The following is a 15,561-nucleotide window of genomic DNA, read 5'->3' on the forward strand; positions in this document are numbered from 1 at the left end:
GTAAAACTTAAACTAAAAACGAAAATACCTATCGACAGCTTGAAATGATCAGATATGATCTGTGATGAAAATGAAAGCTATGAAAAGAAATCATGCAATTTCATTTGAATATTAAATTATGCTATTTTTAGTAAAGTTCTGCGGTTATTAAGAAAACTTTTAAATTACATGTTTGGATAAAAATAAAGTACACCAAAAAAAAACAATAAGTTATTCATATTTATTTATTTTGCTACAAAAATAATTATAAAATTAGGAAGTGCAGTAAGCTGTTTAATAAACCCACCACAAAGGTGATACTCTTCTGATGATTAATTCCAAAATTACGCATGGTCACACGAGGCGGTCGGCGCTGGTAAAATAAAACCTCTGGTATTTTGTTTCCTGTGAAAAACAAAATGATGACGGAAATATGAGTGCGTTATATTATTATTCTCGATTTGGCCACGTCCACCGCAAACATGATTTATAATCAAAACCGACAGAATAACGCCACCATTATTCATAAAACGGGACGTGTTTGACTTTAGCTGCAAAACAGCAATGCAGAAAACCAAATGCGCTATTTAAAAATGTATATTTTATTGCCGTTTGATATTTTCTCGTCCTTCAATGTATTATATAAACAATTAAGTAGGACGACACACGATTAGAAATAAATAGGCAGCCTATTTGACTGGGGTCTAAAACGTACGATGCTTATTTTGAATCTCAGTGGAGTATTCAACCGCTATATTGTATATGTATCACATTCTTAAGTGACAAAATTAAATTGAATACTATTTACAATTCAATTAAAACACTTTTACTTTAATCAAGATCCATTAAGTTTCGACACTTCATCTCAGCGTTCTTCAGAGATTAGCGTAAATTGAATACACTAAATCTAGGTACACAAAAGTCAAATATAGTAATATGTACCTCGATATAACTCATTGAGGGGAAGGGGTTTCCATTTAAGCCGAAAGTCCGTTTTATGAAAATAGGTTTAAAATAAATAAAAAAACATTAAAAATATGAACACCGTATTAAGATACAAATGAACAATACAAAACACAAAAAAAAAAAAAAAAATCTTCGGATACTCGTCGTGAAGTGGTGTTGCTGTTTGATATCAATGCGATTGCTTTCGGTAATTCTACTTTGAAAAGGGAATACTGTTTTTTTGTTGTTGAATAAATTCTCTACAATTACGAAAATGCGTTTAATATTAATTGACCGGATTATTGTCCGTTATATCCGAGGTTCGTCAAATAGGGGTGTTTTATATCGAGGTTGTACTGTATTAATTCCAACCCAGATGTGATGATTTAATTTTTGCGTAAGCTCCGTGTTATAAGATATCGGAACCAAGTTGTGAACAAATGAAAAATAATTTTACGATTTTTTATTCTAACATGGAACGATCGTAAAATACGCAGTAATCAATACTCATAAATTGAGAATATAATTAGCCACATAGAGACAGCACAAACCAGACACGAATCGTAATTTCAAAATGCGTCATTACGAATACATTTACATTCCGGGAACGGGACAACAGGATGTCCGGTCATTCTAGTACCTCCTGTGTTCAAAACTATTTAAGATCATACTCGCATCTCATTTACTCCCGTATTATAACACCGCACCAGAACAAAAAGAGGACAATTTCGAAAAAATAGAAAAGTGGATAATTTATTAGTAAACGCTTTTTTCAAACTATTATTTTTTATGGGATTTGCATTTATTATTTACCTTGCTTATTATGTATAAGGTTTATAGATTGAATCCAAGTATTTGTTAAATCGCAACATAATTTTATTTAAATCCATTTACCATTTTACGTAGGTAATTGATTTTTTAAATGATTAAAACACCGTTTTCGCATTGAAAAAATAAGTTTTTTTTCCAAATAATTATATGGATTTGAAAGGAAAAAAGTTATTGAGAGGTTAAAAAAATATATTAAAATATTTTTTATAAAAATTCTACCAAAAAACATCAAATACTTATACATTTTAAAAAAAATGAGCGTAAGGACACGCGCATTCTGATTTGAACGCTTGAGATCAGGGCCTAAATTAGAAATAAAAAAGATAACATGATTCGAAGGCACAGCCTAAGTGACGTAGTGCAGGACAGAAGGACCTATAACCTGAGGACGAGGAGAGCTGACCCCAGCAGTCTACAAGAACAATAAGCTGGGATGTATCCAGGAAGAAGAAGATCTAGGCCTTAATTAGTAGATTTTTGTTTCTTATAGCATATATCGTAGTCATACAGGAGAAAGTGACCAACTGCAGTTTTTACAAAAACGTGATTATTAACTATTTGACATCTTACTAGCTTAATACTGCCCTGAAAAAAATCCCAGAGCGATTTTTAACTTGGAAGTATAATATTTTGACTTGTTAAAAATGACTAACTGCATTGATGTTCATTTTCTTTACAAGCAAAAGTGACCAAGTGACACTTGGACATTATTGCCTGTTGTAACAATTTTCAACGCCATGAAGTTATTTATAGTTCTGTATGAAACATTCGACATTTAAATGTTTCTAGAGAAACAAAGTGACTAAATTCAAAGTCAAATGGCCAGTAGAGGTAAATTATTGATGAAAATATGTAAAAATCAAGTGTGATCCATATAATGTACATGAATTAAGATTTGACGATATGTTAGATCTCAAATCTTCTTCTAACCCTTATCCGCAACTAATGGTGCATAGGGCACTGCATCGTATTGATGCAGTGTTATCTTGATCGTTACTTACATGAAGGCAGGATGATCACTACTGCGCTTCAGGGACCAGTCCAGGGTAATATGAAATAAGTATTATAGTGTAAAATCACTAATATTTATTTTCAACCCCCCCTGAGAATCGAACCCGGGCTGGAGGACAGAGCACCAGAACCAAACTAAGATTCTGAATCTGAGTCAGAATAATACTTCTTTACTTTTTGTATATTTATAAAAAAAATATATGTTATTTAAAAAATATATGTTATGTTACCAGCTAGTTTATTTTCCAAAAAAAAGTTTCTTTCTTAATTTAAATTAATAAAATAAAATGCTTTGAATTAAACTTTTGTATCTGTAACTAACGTTTCCGTTCTCATTCTAAGAATCAAAAGTGACTGTCTGCATTTTTTCCTAAATTTTTGCCAGGAAAAAGTGACCAACTGCTTTAAGTAATTTTAAAAACTTTAGGATGTAAATTTTCAAAAATATTTTTTACTCATTTCAATATTGGTAAACATCTCTTTTCACACAAAAATAATCACAATCGTGAATACATTATTTCTTTGTTTTTAATTGATAACAAAAGTGTAAAAACGTTTAAATGGCCCTCCTGAACATTTTACGTTTTGTCAGTTGGTCACTTTCTCCTGTACGACTACGATATATAAGTTTTACGTGTTTTGGGTTATTGGTCTAATCTCGACAGTCCGATGAAATGTCGCTGTCTATTTTTTGGTGGTACTACTGATTGGGAGTAAATGTGATGGCAACACCGTTTGTATGCGTGACGAAGGTACCAAACTTGAGAGGCAACACCTGCGAGCGATTGGAATGCAAGGCGCCATAAATTTACCGTTAATAAGACTGAAATAAGTGACAATAATAAAGTGTTGATATTAAAATGAATGATATCCGACGTTATTGCTGTAGCAGCGACGTCCATAAAATGTCGACAGTAATATACGTACTAGGCGATAAACATGATCGCATCATATTGCTGATGAACTCCTGTCTTTAATATATGATAAAACAATAATATATATTGTCGTTACCGACATCATCAACTTTAAACTTGTTATTTTACTAACTAAAATGCAAATCAACCAAATGTCAGTAAAAAACTTAAATCCTACATATTACTTATAACATCAAAAAACGAATATCCAATGATTTATCAAAATTATTTACAAAAAAAAACCTACTTGCTACCTCATATAAAATATTTTTACCTCTCAATGGTGAGACGAAATAGCTTTTTTTACTGAGCAGAAACTCTTATATTAGTATGTGAGGTCCGAATTCTGGATTATAATCACATACCTGAGAAACGCCAGAAAATATCCTTTCCATTTTATTATTTTAGCTTATAATTTTGACCAGATAATTTATTAGCAACATTTTGAGATAAAAATAAGAAATAAGAAGAATGTAATCCATATTCTTTTTCATTTATGTTGTGATATAAAAAAAGTTAAATAACTCCTATAATTGGAGATAATCCAGATTTGTCAACAAGTATTTGGACACACTCGAAATGTTGTTAAATTGATTTTATTCACAGGCCCTGTCGTCGTGGCAATTGTAATTACCAAAAATGTAAGAGTTCAAGTGACGCGCGTGGGACGAGAAGGGCGACCAGGCGGACGTGGCTCGACTACCAAACAGCGCGAAGCGGCAAACCACTTTTTAGAACGCTCGCTTCTCGTCGGTCAATGTCAACAGATGTCAGTGTCATCTATTTATACAGGCTACGCAAATTATACAATTGAAGAATTAGCTTAGAATAATTTGGTCTCTCGGATCTACGGTTTGTTCAATTGAAGACAATAGGGTGGTGTGGTATGTATGTACAATATTATAATTTTTATTGCTGACAAATAGGAAGAGTTGAAACGTGACTAAATATTACAAGTAACTGGCCACACGTTTGTGCGTTTGTGCACTACAAGGAATTTCACCGTCCGGCAGTCCGGTTTTTGAAAATAAAACGACTACGATCGTTTAGCGTGATCGAATTTATGCGCACCGTGATCACGCATCGATAAAGCGCACCAATCCGAAGAAAGACGGCCAAAAGCACAAGCCAATCCAAGCCAATCATCCGTTTATCATGCTAATTGAAGTGCCGGACGGTAAAATTCCGTGTAGTGCACAAACGCATTTTCGGTGCGATTTTAAGGATCAAATGTATATGGATTAAATGTTAAACCAAACACTGATTTTTTTAATGTACTAAGTTGTTTTTAATTGTTTAAAAAATAAATTTTGTGACAATAGCTTCGCCTAGTTACGACATTTTCAGACGAATGTTTCATTCGTGAAAGTGATTATTTTGTTTCATTCATTGATTTGGCAGTCACTTTACGGTTATATATCCATTTTTGATTAAAGTTTTACTTGGTAAATACCACTATTACCTAAAATCTATTGTGACACGTTTCACCTACAAAAGACACAACTCTAAAATATGACTTTACTTCTATGGCGTTTGAAAATGATGCGGAATGCATCGAAACACATGGCAAAATAGATTTTAAGAAATAGTGTTTTTTTTTTAATTAGTTTTTATTACTACTTTACGCTTTTTCTTAACGACATATTCCGACAATTACAAAAGTAAATGTTTTAAATATTAAAAAAACATTAATAATACTTGAGCTATTTTATTAATATTATTTCTTAAAATGGGTCGAAGATGAACGCCTGCATAAAAACGTAAAGGATCAAATTTTCGACAGTGCGAAAAACCTTGTAATATGATGATATTTCGCATTTCACGTCGCGCTATTTTCGAAAAAGATCGACATTTGAATAAATAAACGGGTCAAATGATGAAGGGAAATCGGCCGGCCGTTTGTTCAGCCGAACCCATTATTGGCGAGTACAAGAAATAGCAATAAAGCGAGACGGTTTATCCGATATGATACATGCGAGGAAGATGAAGCGAGAGAAAATGGAGAAAATGGAGAAAATATCATCTGATATGAGCGTAGAAGCACCGAACTGCCGAGCTCCGGGCATTAGTATCGCAGTGAATCAAGCAGATACGGAGATCGACTCATAACATTCCTTTTTTATCGCTCAGCCGATAGTACAAAGTGTAGCGAATCGATAAAATTATGTCGTGTAAGTACTGCGATTCGGATCATTTGTTTCAGTGTTGCAATCTCAAATCCAGGGAAAGGAAAAATCTAATCCCATCTTATCGAGATACTGGAAGGTTTAACAAGTTTCTCGTATAACATGCATACAATTAATTATACGTCACGTTAAAAATTTAATTCATAAAAGGAATGTACATATGTACATTCCTAGTATAAAAGTTATAATATAAATCTCATATTAATAAATTGCATTGATTTTGTGGAATAATGATGATTAAAAAAATTAAAAATACCATAAAAATAACATAAATAAAAATTTACACAAAATTATTTGAGTGATATTCTTAATATTATTAATATTTAAAGCATTTACCATGTGGTTAGTCATTTTTACTTATTTATTTTTTACAAAAATGTTAATTAAATCAGTATATAACCACTCACCGAGATTTTTATGTCTACCGGTTTCGTTTCGGTTTGTTTGCATGCTGTGTTAGTGATTGTCCTGACGAAGAGACGGTTACGTCTCGAAACCGGTAGACATAAAAATCTCGGTGAGTGGTTATCTATTAATTTTATTAACATTTTTGTAAAAAAATAAATAAGTAAATTTGAATGAGTCTAAACAGTGAGTTCACAAAAATGGGTTTCTCCACTTATGAGTTTTTTTTTAATTTTTGACATCTCAACATAGATGAAGAGGAATATGAAAGTCTGGGTATGTACTAGGTCTAATGGGTAGGACTAATGACCTATCATATGCTGATTAAGTGATCCCTACATAGTTTTCACATTAATTTTTAACTATTCTACTTCCAGACAAGTCTCTAAAATGGAGACTTTGCGCATGAATAAAAATATCTTCATCTTCAAACCCTCACCCGCACCTGATGGTGCATAGGGCACTGCATCATATAAACGCAGTATTATCTAGATCGTTAATATATGAAGGAAAGGTAATCAGCCCTCAGCTTCTAGAGTAATATTGAATAGAATAAAAATAAGTTGCTTAAAAAAAACAGCAACAACAAAACTACATATTTCGTCATTATTATTGTATTGTAATTTCTGATCCCATGATTTTGATCTCTAAGAAAATTACGATCCAAAGAATGATGCGCAGTTATATTTCTATATGGTGTTTGACTTCCTGCATCCTTTTCCTATATTGTTGAGCAATAATATATACAAAATATAATGATCACCATCCATTTACGGTCCAGTCATTAATTAACATGGACCTCTCCTAACGTGTTACACATTGTCCTGTCTGTTACTTCCCATGTACACTTTATCCGTTGCCCTTTCAATGTCATATCAGTGATGTGCTATTCCATACTGGCCTACTATGAATTCATCATTATAAGTAACCGTATGGAAAATAGACAGCTCGTAAAACACGGTATTTTCAGGCGAAGCAATACGAAATCAAGAAAACGAAGATAGATGTAACTAATTAACTAACCATCACGCCACTTCGCTGCAAGGTTAGGCAGAAAGAATAGAACGCCATACCACTCTGTCTTAGCAAAAATTCTTCATCTCCTCATAGAAACCCGCCGATTGTTCTAAACGACTAAAGTTTTTTGACATATCGCTCACTCCTTTCAAAAACGTCATTAATCAAAAATCGTTAATTTTCAGTTGTGCATGTTTTCAGAATGCCCAGAAAATGTACTATATCCCAGCAAAAGCGGCACATTTTTAACTGAATATTTACCCGCTACAGGGCAGAAAGTATTGTTTTTGCATTTTGAAGAAAAGGTATTTTTAATTTTTTTTAATACATTAAATATTTTTCAAATGGAGAAAAAACATTCAGGTTTTACCTAAAAAGATCTGTTGTACAGTAAAAAGTTCAATGAGTGGCTTGATATTTATTTTTAATGCATTATATTACATTTTTAAACTTTAAAACGTCCTCCTGAAAAATCAAGTTTTTTGATTTATGACGTTCTTGAAAGGAGTGAGCGATATGTATTTGATCATGCCAAGTTTTACTCGGTTTTCCTCTGCTTTCATTTCCCAAATTCTTAGTAGATCTATGCTTGTTTAAAATAACGTTTAAAATACATAATAGGAACTATATCAATTCAATAAATAAATAAAATGGCAGAAACGTTAGATAATAAAGTCACCTAAAAGTCTTTAGATCAGCAAAAGTTTAATGATCTTCAATTGTAATATAAAACAACTTAGAATTTCAATACATCATTTTAATGTGGTACGTACGCGTCGATTTAATCAATTTTAATGCGGTGTAAACATGTCATGTCCCTTTGGTGTTAGGATTTCATTTTCGGTCGGTAATTTGACATTATTATGTGCGCTGAGCTGTGAATCAAATGCGGTAAGAGCAACATACACAATATAATCTAATGCGGTACATTACGATGGAACATGATATATCTTAAATACTCCGTGTCTCTTGAGATGGTGTCGTGGTGCACAGTTGATAAGCGGTGGACCATAGAGTTCTGGTACAAACAGGACTGCTACATTTCATAAAAACATTTTTTTTTAATTCAATTTTTTACTTTCAACATTTTGAGTGCGTTAAAATATTTGTTCACAAATCTGAATTATCTCCAATTATAAAAAATTCAAATTAATTATGCTAGAGAATTGCTATATGCTAAGAATTTCTGCTAGTAAAAAGCTTCTTTCATCTCACCCATAGAAGTCTCTAGTGATTTAAGCACTATGTTTATATATATATATATATATATATATATATATATATATATATATATATATATATATATATATATATATATATATATATATATATATATATATATATATATATATATATATATATATATATATATTTAAGTTCCAAGAATTTGAAAAGTGTGGTTATTAATCATGGGTAGAATTGGTGAATGTTACGTTACAGATGTGTAAAGTGATCACTTAAAACAGCTTATCACGGTCATAAGCCCCGACTTACATACACTTCTTCATCTTTGTTGAGATGTCAAAAAATTAAAGTTCTAAATATATGATCCAATTTCGAAACCCTGTTCTTGAATCACTAGAATTTTCACTAGTGACATTTATTGGCGAGATGAAAGAAGCTTTTTTATTGAGCAGAAACTCTTTAATTTGTATGTGAGGTCCGAAACCTGGATTATAATCACATACATGAGAAACGCCTGAAAATATGCTTTTCATTTTATTATTTTTTGCTTGTAATTTGACCACGTTATTTATATAATGACCGTAAATACCCAGACTTCCATATTTTATTAATCTATGCTGAGAAAAAAATATATGAAAAATAATTCCTTTAATTGGAGATTATCCAGATTTGTGAACAAGTATTCGGACACACTCAAAATGTTGCGAATGATTAATGTTCTTTATTTGTTTGTAATATTGACAAAGTTTCATGATTACCCCACTTCCATTTGCGATCTCCGGTGGAAGAGATCTCGTCTCCTTGCACAACAATCCCTCGGGAGGTGTGCGAGTGCATTGCATTTGCCCACCGCCCACCGCCCCCGCCCACTGCCCACGGCCGCCCGCCCACGGGCCACGACGTGTGTCTCGCCCACGACGACCGCTCTCAATCACGGCTATAAACTCCAAACGTAAACACTCGCGAGCGACACTCAATCGGCAATTTGCTTAAATTTACGACGTGTTATCGGCTTTCTGAATTGAATTGCATATTTAATGCACTTTCGTTTACGTATTTATCCGATTATCATTGTCATTCGGTAATAGGCATCTTCACACTGTTTCAGTCAAGTTAAAAGTTTGTGTCGGGTTGTGGTCTCGTGGTTAGTGCCGCGGACTCTTGAGTCAGAGTTTCTGGGTTCGAATCCACTCTACCACAATTTGATACCTATTTCTAATAATGAGCCGCATAGGCTCACAGAAATAGTATGATATTGAAATATTTTTGTAAATAATAAAAACACACATATTTCTCTTTAATTAAAAAAAAGATGTCCGTCAATGGGTTTTCTTCTTCTTTTTATAGATCCTCAGGATCTGTCTGTGCCTCCGCCTGCCGCTCTTGGGATATTGACTGCCAGCTATCTCTCCACCTTTTTGGAGGTCTGCCTGGGGGTCTACGCCCTTCAGGGTTTCCATGAAGGGCGATACGCGGAAGTCTGTCTTCTGACATTATGTTTACACGCTCATTCCAGTATCGCCTTCATTGTCTTCCCCACCTCACGATATCTTCGATATAAGGGTGAAAGCGGTAATTGTTCAAATATTCTAAGAATTGAGCAGAACAATCCATACTAGACAAAGCTTTTCATTTGATCTATTATTTACAAGTATAAACAACAATTTTTTATGTCAAGTTAATACAACAACAAAAAAACAATTAAGTATTTCATATGTATCAAATTGGTGAAAATTATTGTATACAAAATATAGATAAACAAACATGAAGCAATGGTAAAAGCAATAAAAATTCAAGCAAGTATTATTTTATAATCATTAAATGCAAAAAAAACAGCAGAACTTCTAAGAAAAATAACGTCAAATCAACACAATACCAGGGAAAAAGAAAATATTTGGATACCATTATCAAAAAAAGCTAAATAAACAAATTCTGTGCTATACAAGAGTATGAAGAAATTCTATGAAATGGGAACGGATATATGTATATGAAAAAATATATTTTTTTTATAAACAATTATGAATGAAACGTGAACTACATATTTAATGTGTAAAAATATTATTTTTCAATATATTATCTTTCGTGTTATTCGAGGTAGTAGAGAAGTGCCTAAATAATGTTTATAACGTTAATTTCGGGATGTACTGAAATAATTTGTTTTAGACAGAAAGAATGATAGAAATTAAAATGTAAAATAAGGAATCAGGATTTGTTTAATGCGCAGAAAGTCAAAGCTTGTATACTTGTATACTTATAGCTTGTATACAGCCAGTCAACGAAAGCTTTGTTGAATACATCCTTTACATGATAGTAAAATTAACGACGTAAAACCGATCCGGACGCATTCCATTTATTTCGGAGATTTATTGGACACGCTTATTAATTGGATCCACAAAGAAATTCATGTTTCTGTCACAAATGCCTCGGGGAAAAAAGTAAAATGTTTGTGTGTCGGAGAGATTACGAGTCACTTAATTTAATCTGCGCTGCCATTTTGAAAACACGATTGCCGGACTTTGCGAAAAAATATACATCCAGCTACCCCTGTCATGAACACGGTCAATTCGACTGGATATATTGTGTCAATTTGCCTGCGGCGCGATCGGCGGACACGACAGGACCCGGGAGCTATCTATCCTGTCTAGACACGGACAGGGTCAGGAAGAGTGGTAGGACACCGAGAGCGAGGGGACGTGGCTCGCCATCAACACTAATCCCTGACACGGACGTTGGTTGTTACTTTCTACCTATTGACAGGGATTTACTAGCACTTTCGTCCATTTAGGTCCATGTCCCAAACCAGTACAAGACGAGGACGAATGGAGAATGAATGGGACGAGGAAAGAATGACCTTGAGACGTCATCGAGATTTTCAGAGGGGCATTGAGCTTCATTCGAAAGCGACACGAGTACTTTTGGGAATCGAATATAAATACATAAATTCACTCTACGAAATCTTAACCGATAAATGATAAACATTAAATAAATACATACAAGTACCTATTTATTCCTCAATAATTATCTCTGAATGGTTTCATAGAAATCCCTACGGCAAAGAGAGAAAACAGTTGTTAGTTAATCGAGATTATTTCCGTCCTTTTTTGTTAATTCTTGGGATTATTAAGGATGATTAAATTTCCAGACGAATGATTGATAACGCAAAATGTTCTATCCACTCATCCATCGTACACGATGACATCGACGAAATTCAACTGTAAACCTTTACGATTACGGATATGGGAAGCAATATTTACATTTTTTTAATTTTACACGCATCATTTTTCTCTTTTTTTCGTAAAACTAGTAATTAAAAATGAATGCTTACATACTACCCCAAAGTGACTGCCGAATCAATCAATTAAATTATGAGATAAATTTAATAAATAAATATATAATATTTCAAGATTTGTACAAAAACAAATCGCATTTATAATAATATTCCATTTGAGTTGCGTAGGTATGTGAAAAAACATATTTTACTCTGCAGTGATGAATACCACGTGATATCCTATTTGAAACTCTCTCAAGGAAAATTATTGTAAAAAAATGATAATTCGCATCCAGGTACGAACGTAGTCACGAAGGCTGATCACGAACATAAAGGGGTCAGGAATGGACGTTCAGAAAATATATCCGCGGATAATTGAAATATTTGTCTGCCCGAATGTTTCCATTGGGATTACTTGATCAAAGTGAAGAGCGTACGTAATACGGCAGCGGTAAAGTAACAGCCCCCGGCTGGGTGACGTATAAATAAGTATAAATTGTATTGGTAAAGATTTTTAAAAATTAAATGGTCTGTTTTAGGGAGATTTATACACAAAGAAACGGTAAAACAGCGCTTTCCTCGTACAAATTCGAATTGTGACAGTAAAGAGGAAATCTCTCATTGTTTTTTTTTTTTAATATTTGAACGAAGTTTTAAAAAAGTGTACATTTGTATAATAAAATAAACGCTCATTCAACTTAACTTTGTACATAAAGTGAAAATTTTTGGCATAGATGGACAGTGTAGAAACAAAAGGATTACAACATTTTGAGTGTGTCCAAATACTTGTTCACAAATCTGGATTATCTCCAATTAAAGGAGTTAATTTTCATATTATTTTTTGACATCTCATCAAAGATGAAGAAGAATATGGAAGTCTGGGCATTTTCATCTCACCAATAGATGTCACTAGTGAAGTTCTAGTGATTCAAGAACAATGTTTCTGAATTGGTTCATATATATGGAACTTCCAAGAATTTGAGTAGTGTGGTTGTCAATAATGGGTAGAATTGGTGAATGTTACACGTGTGTAAAGTGATCACTTAAACCAGCCTATGACGGTCATCAGCCCCGTAAATGCCCATACTTCCATAATCTTCTTCATCTTTGATGAGATGTCAAAAAAAAACAAAAAATAATAATAATAACAAAAGGATTTATTTTTTGAAAGATCGAAACCTTCGTATTAAAAATGTGTCCAATAGTAAAGACTGAGTGACTTGATGGGGATCAAGGGGGAGAAGCCCATTCTAGATCAAGGGTGGCGATTAACATTTTAGAACAACCTGCGGACCTTGGCTAAATGCAGTTGAAATCTCCCAGACGAATGTGCGGTAAAACTATGAACGATAGATGTTCGAATGGAAATATACTGTTTTTGCAAAGATAGAGTAGTGTGGCGTTCTTTATATAATATTGTACATTATATTGTTAATTTCCTTCGACAAATTGGCAATCGTGTGAATAGAGATATGGACGAACGTCGGAATTCCACACCATTACAAAACAAGCGCGATAATGTCGCGCAGAAACACGAGGATGCGAGTTATTCCCTCGGATGTTTATCACCTATCCGACGTAATTGTACGGCGTGTTTGTTAATACCCCGTGTATGCTAATATGTATCCCCGACTGCGAAGTTGGCCATTGTGAAGAAGCCGGTGGAGACTTATGGCGGAAACAGTTAATTTACTTATCGGCTAATGTATTCACGGCACTGAAATGTGCGGAGCTCATGACTGGCGGTCCACCCCCGTACCTACCCCACCCTCAGGTGGAGGGAGGTCATAAATTACATTAATAAAACTATCCGATACGTAAAACTTTACAAATTATAAACAATATTTTATTTTATTTTTTAACATCTCGCCAAATATGAAGAAGAATATGGAAAACAATATTTTTACGATTTTTAAATCGATAAATTAAATATAATTAATAATTACATAATTAAATTAAATCTTTTAAGAAACGAAACATAAATTTCACATACACAAGATGTCTTTTTAACGATACATTCGGTATGTTTTGAATTAAGTTGGGAAAAAAATCCGTTCTGAGTAATTCATTTTCTAAGTAAGCTTCTTGACGTGCTCTTTTAACTCTCCCTGTGATTGATGGTACACAATTCAAGATGATTTTTAAGTTTTTTACTCAAAAATTCTTAGAGAACTGCATTTTATATAATGAAACTATGACAATATACTTTTTTCAATCGGTCACCAATCGGATGTTCTCGATATCGACGACACCCGTCACAGTCAAATAAAATAAAGGTAAAAAAAACATAGTTGTTTTATTATACAAGATGATACTGCCAGTTTTGATTATTGTGTTGCTTTTAAAGTAATTATACTCCTATTGGATGCTTTAAGAAGGTTGCTTCTATTCAATGAGCCGCTAATCTCTTATACGAACAGATTACGAATACACAGAAAAATAAAATAATAAATCTCCGCTTGTTAAAAAGCTTTTCATTCGAGAGATTAAAATAAAAGCAATATATTATTAGCTCCTCAACTGCGCACGTATATGATGGCTTGTTCCTCTCCATCGAGCGGGAATTCGGCTGTCCCTTTGAGCGGCCGAGAGTCTCTCTAATAGCGGGATTACATTTTAAATAACGAGCGTAATTTGGTTGATTTTTTTGCCCCCGTAACGCAATTAGCGCTCCAGCGGCGGCCATCACGGCCCATTTGGCGGCAAACTGCTCCTCTCCGGTTCATTAGCTATTGGCTCCCAGCGCTACGGCTGCATTACGTCGCCTGTGTCTACTGAACACCGGACGCCGGACGTTTCACGCCAAACACGCCTTACCAAGATCCTGGCATTATTGGCACTATTAGCTAACAATGAATTCTCCACGCTTATGAAAATCAGTTGTTAAAAGTAAAATACGGTAATTCCTTATTTAATAATAATAATAATAACTCTTTATTCCAGCTTGACTAAGTGGTGGGTGCAATACTTAGTCAGCCATATATGTATTACAACATTATTTTTATACACTGAAATTAAAATTAATAAACAAATAAGAAAGTAATAATGAGAGGGAAGCGTTTACCAACGTCAAGTAAACTGAAAAATGCATAATAAGCATACTTATTTATTTATTTATTGTGTGGTATAATTTGAAATTTTATTCCTCAAAAAGCCGTGCATTCTTACCAAATTCCACCATCAGTTAAAAACAATAACGTCATACAGCTTGACGATCGTCCTTATAGGTGACATAAGACGAGGTATTTTTGCAGGTAAAGGCGCCGTGTTGACTATGTTTTTTTTAGTAAACGGATGGGGCGAAATTTCACTTTTAACAATAACAAAACAGTTATACGATCACACAAAATGGCTGTAAAATACAACCCACAAGTGTATCTTTATAAAGCATTTAAAAACTAATGCATGTATGTTTACCATAAACTCTACAGGCTCCTATAGTATTCAACCAATTGCGATAAAACTTACAAGAGTTATTGTGTGCATGGAACGGGAACGGGAACAGAAATATGCGTAAAACTATTTTCCCATTTTGACATTTTTCTATTTTCTATTTCCCATTATACCATTTTGATATTTGGAAACACATAAGAATCTCACTTCGTTTGTTTGTCAGGTTTTTTTTTCCAAATTGAAATTTTACAAAAATGTGTCCTGTTCGATAGATTTGTATATCTACAACGCTTAACCCGGGTGGGAGTAATTTATTCATGCGTTCATTAGACAGAACGCATTTAAAAAATAATAAATGAGGAACAAAATTCAATTATGGCAAATAAAGTGAGATTCTACTGTTTTTTTCAACTGTCAAAATGGTGAA

At 33.4% G+C, this 15,561-nt stretch overlaps 1 protein-coding gene across 2 annotated transcripts in view; it reads right to left on the reverse strand.

Annotated features, from left to right (window-relative positions):
* Sdc (Syndecan) overlaps positions 1–15,561 on the reverse strand; it is a 329,248-nt gene that overhangs the window by 48,184 nt on the left and 265,503 nt on the right. The window lies entirely within an intron of this gene.

Source organism: Brachycentrus maculatus, unplaced genomic scaffold, assembly GCF_059751285.1.
Source record: "Brachycentrus maculatus isolate JH-2025_06_01 unplaced genomic scaffold, ASM5975128v1 h1tg000117l, whole genome shotgun sequence".
NCBI lineage: Eukaryota > Metazoa > Arthropoda > Insecta > Trichoptera > Brachycentridae > Brachycentrus > Brachycentrus maculatus.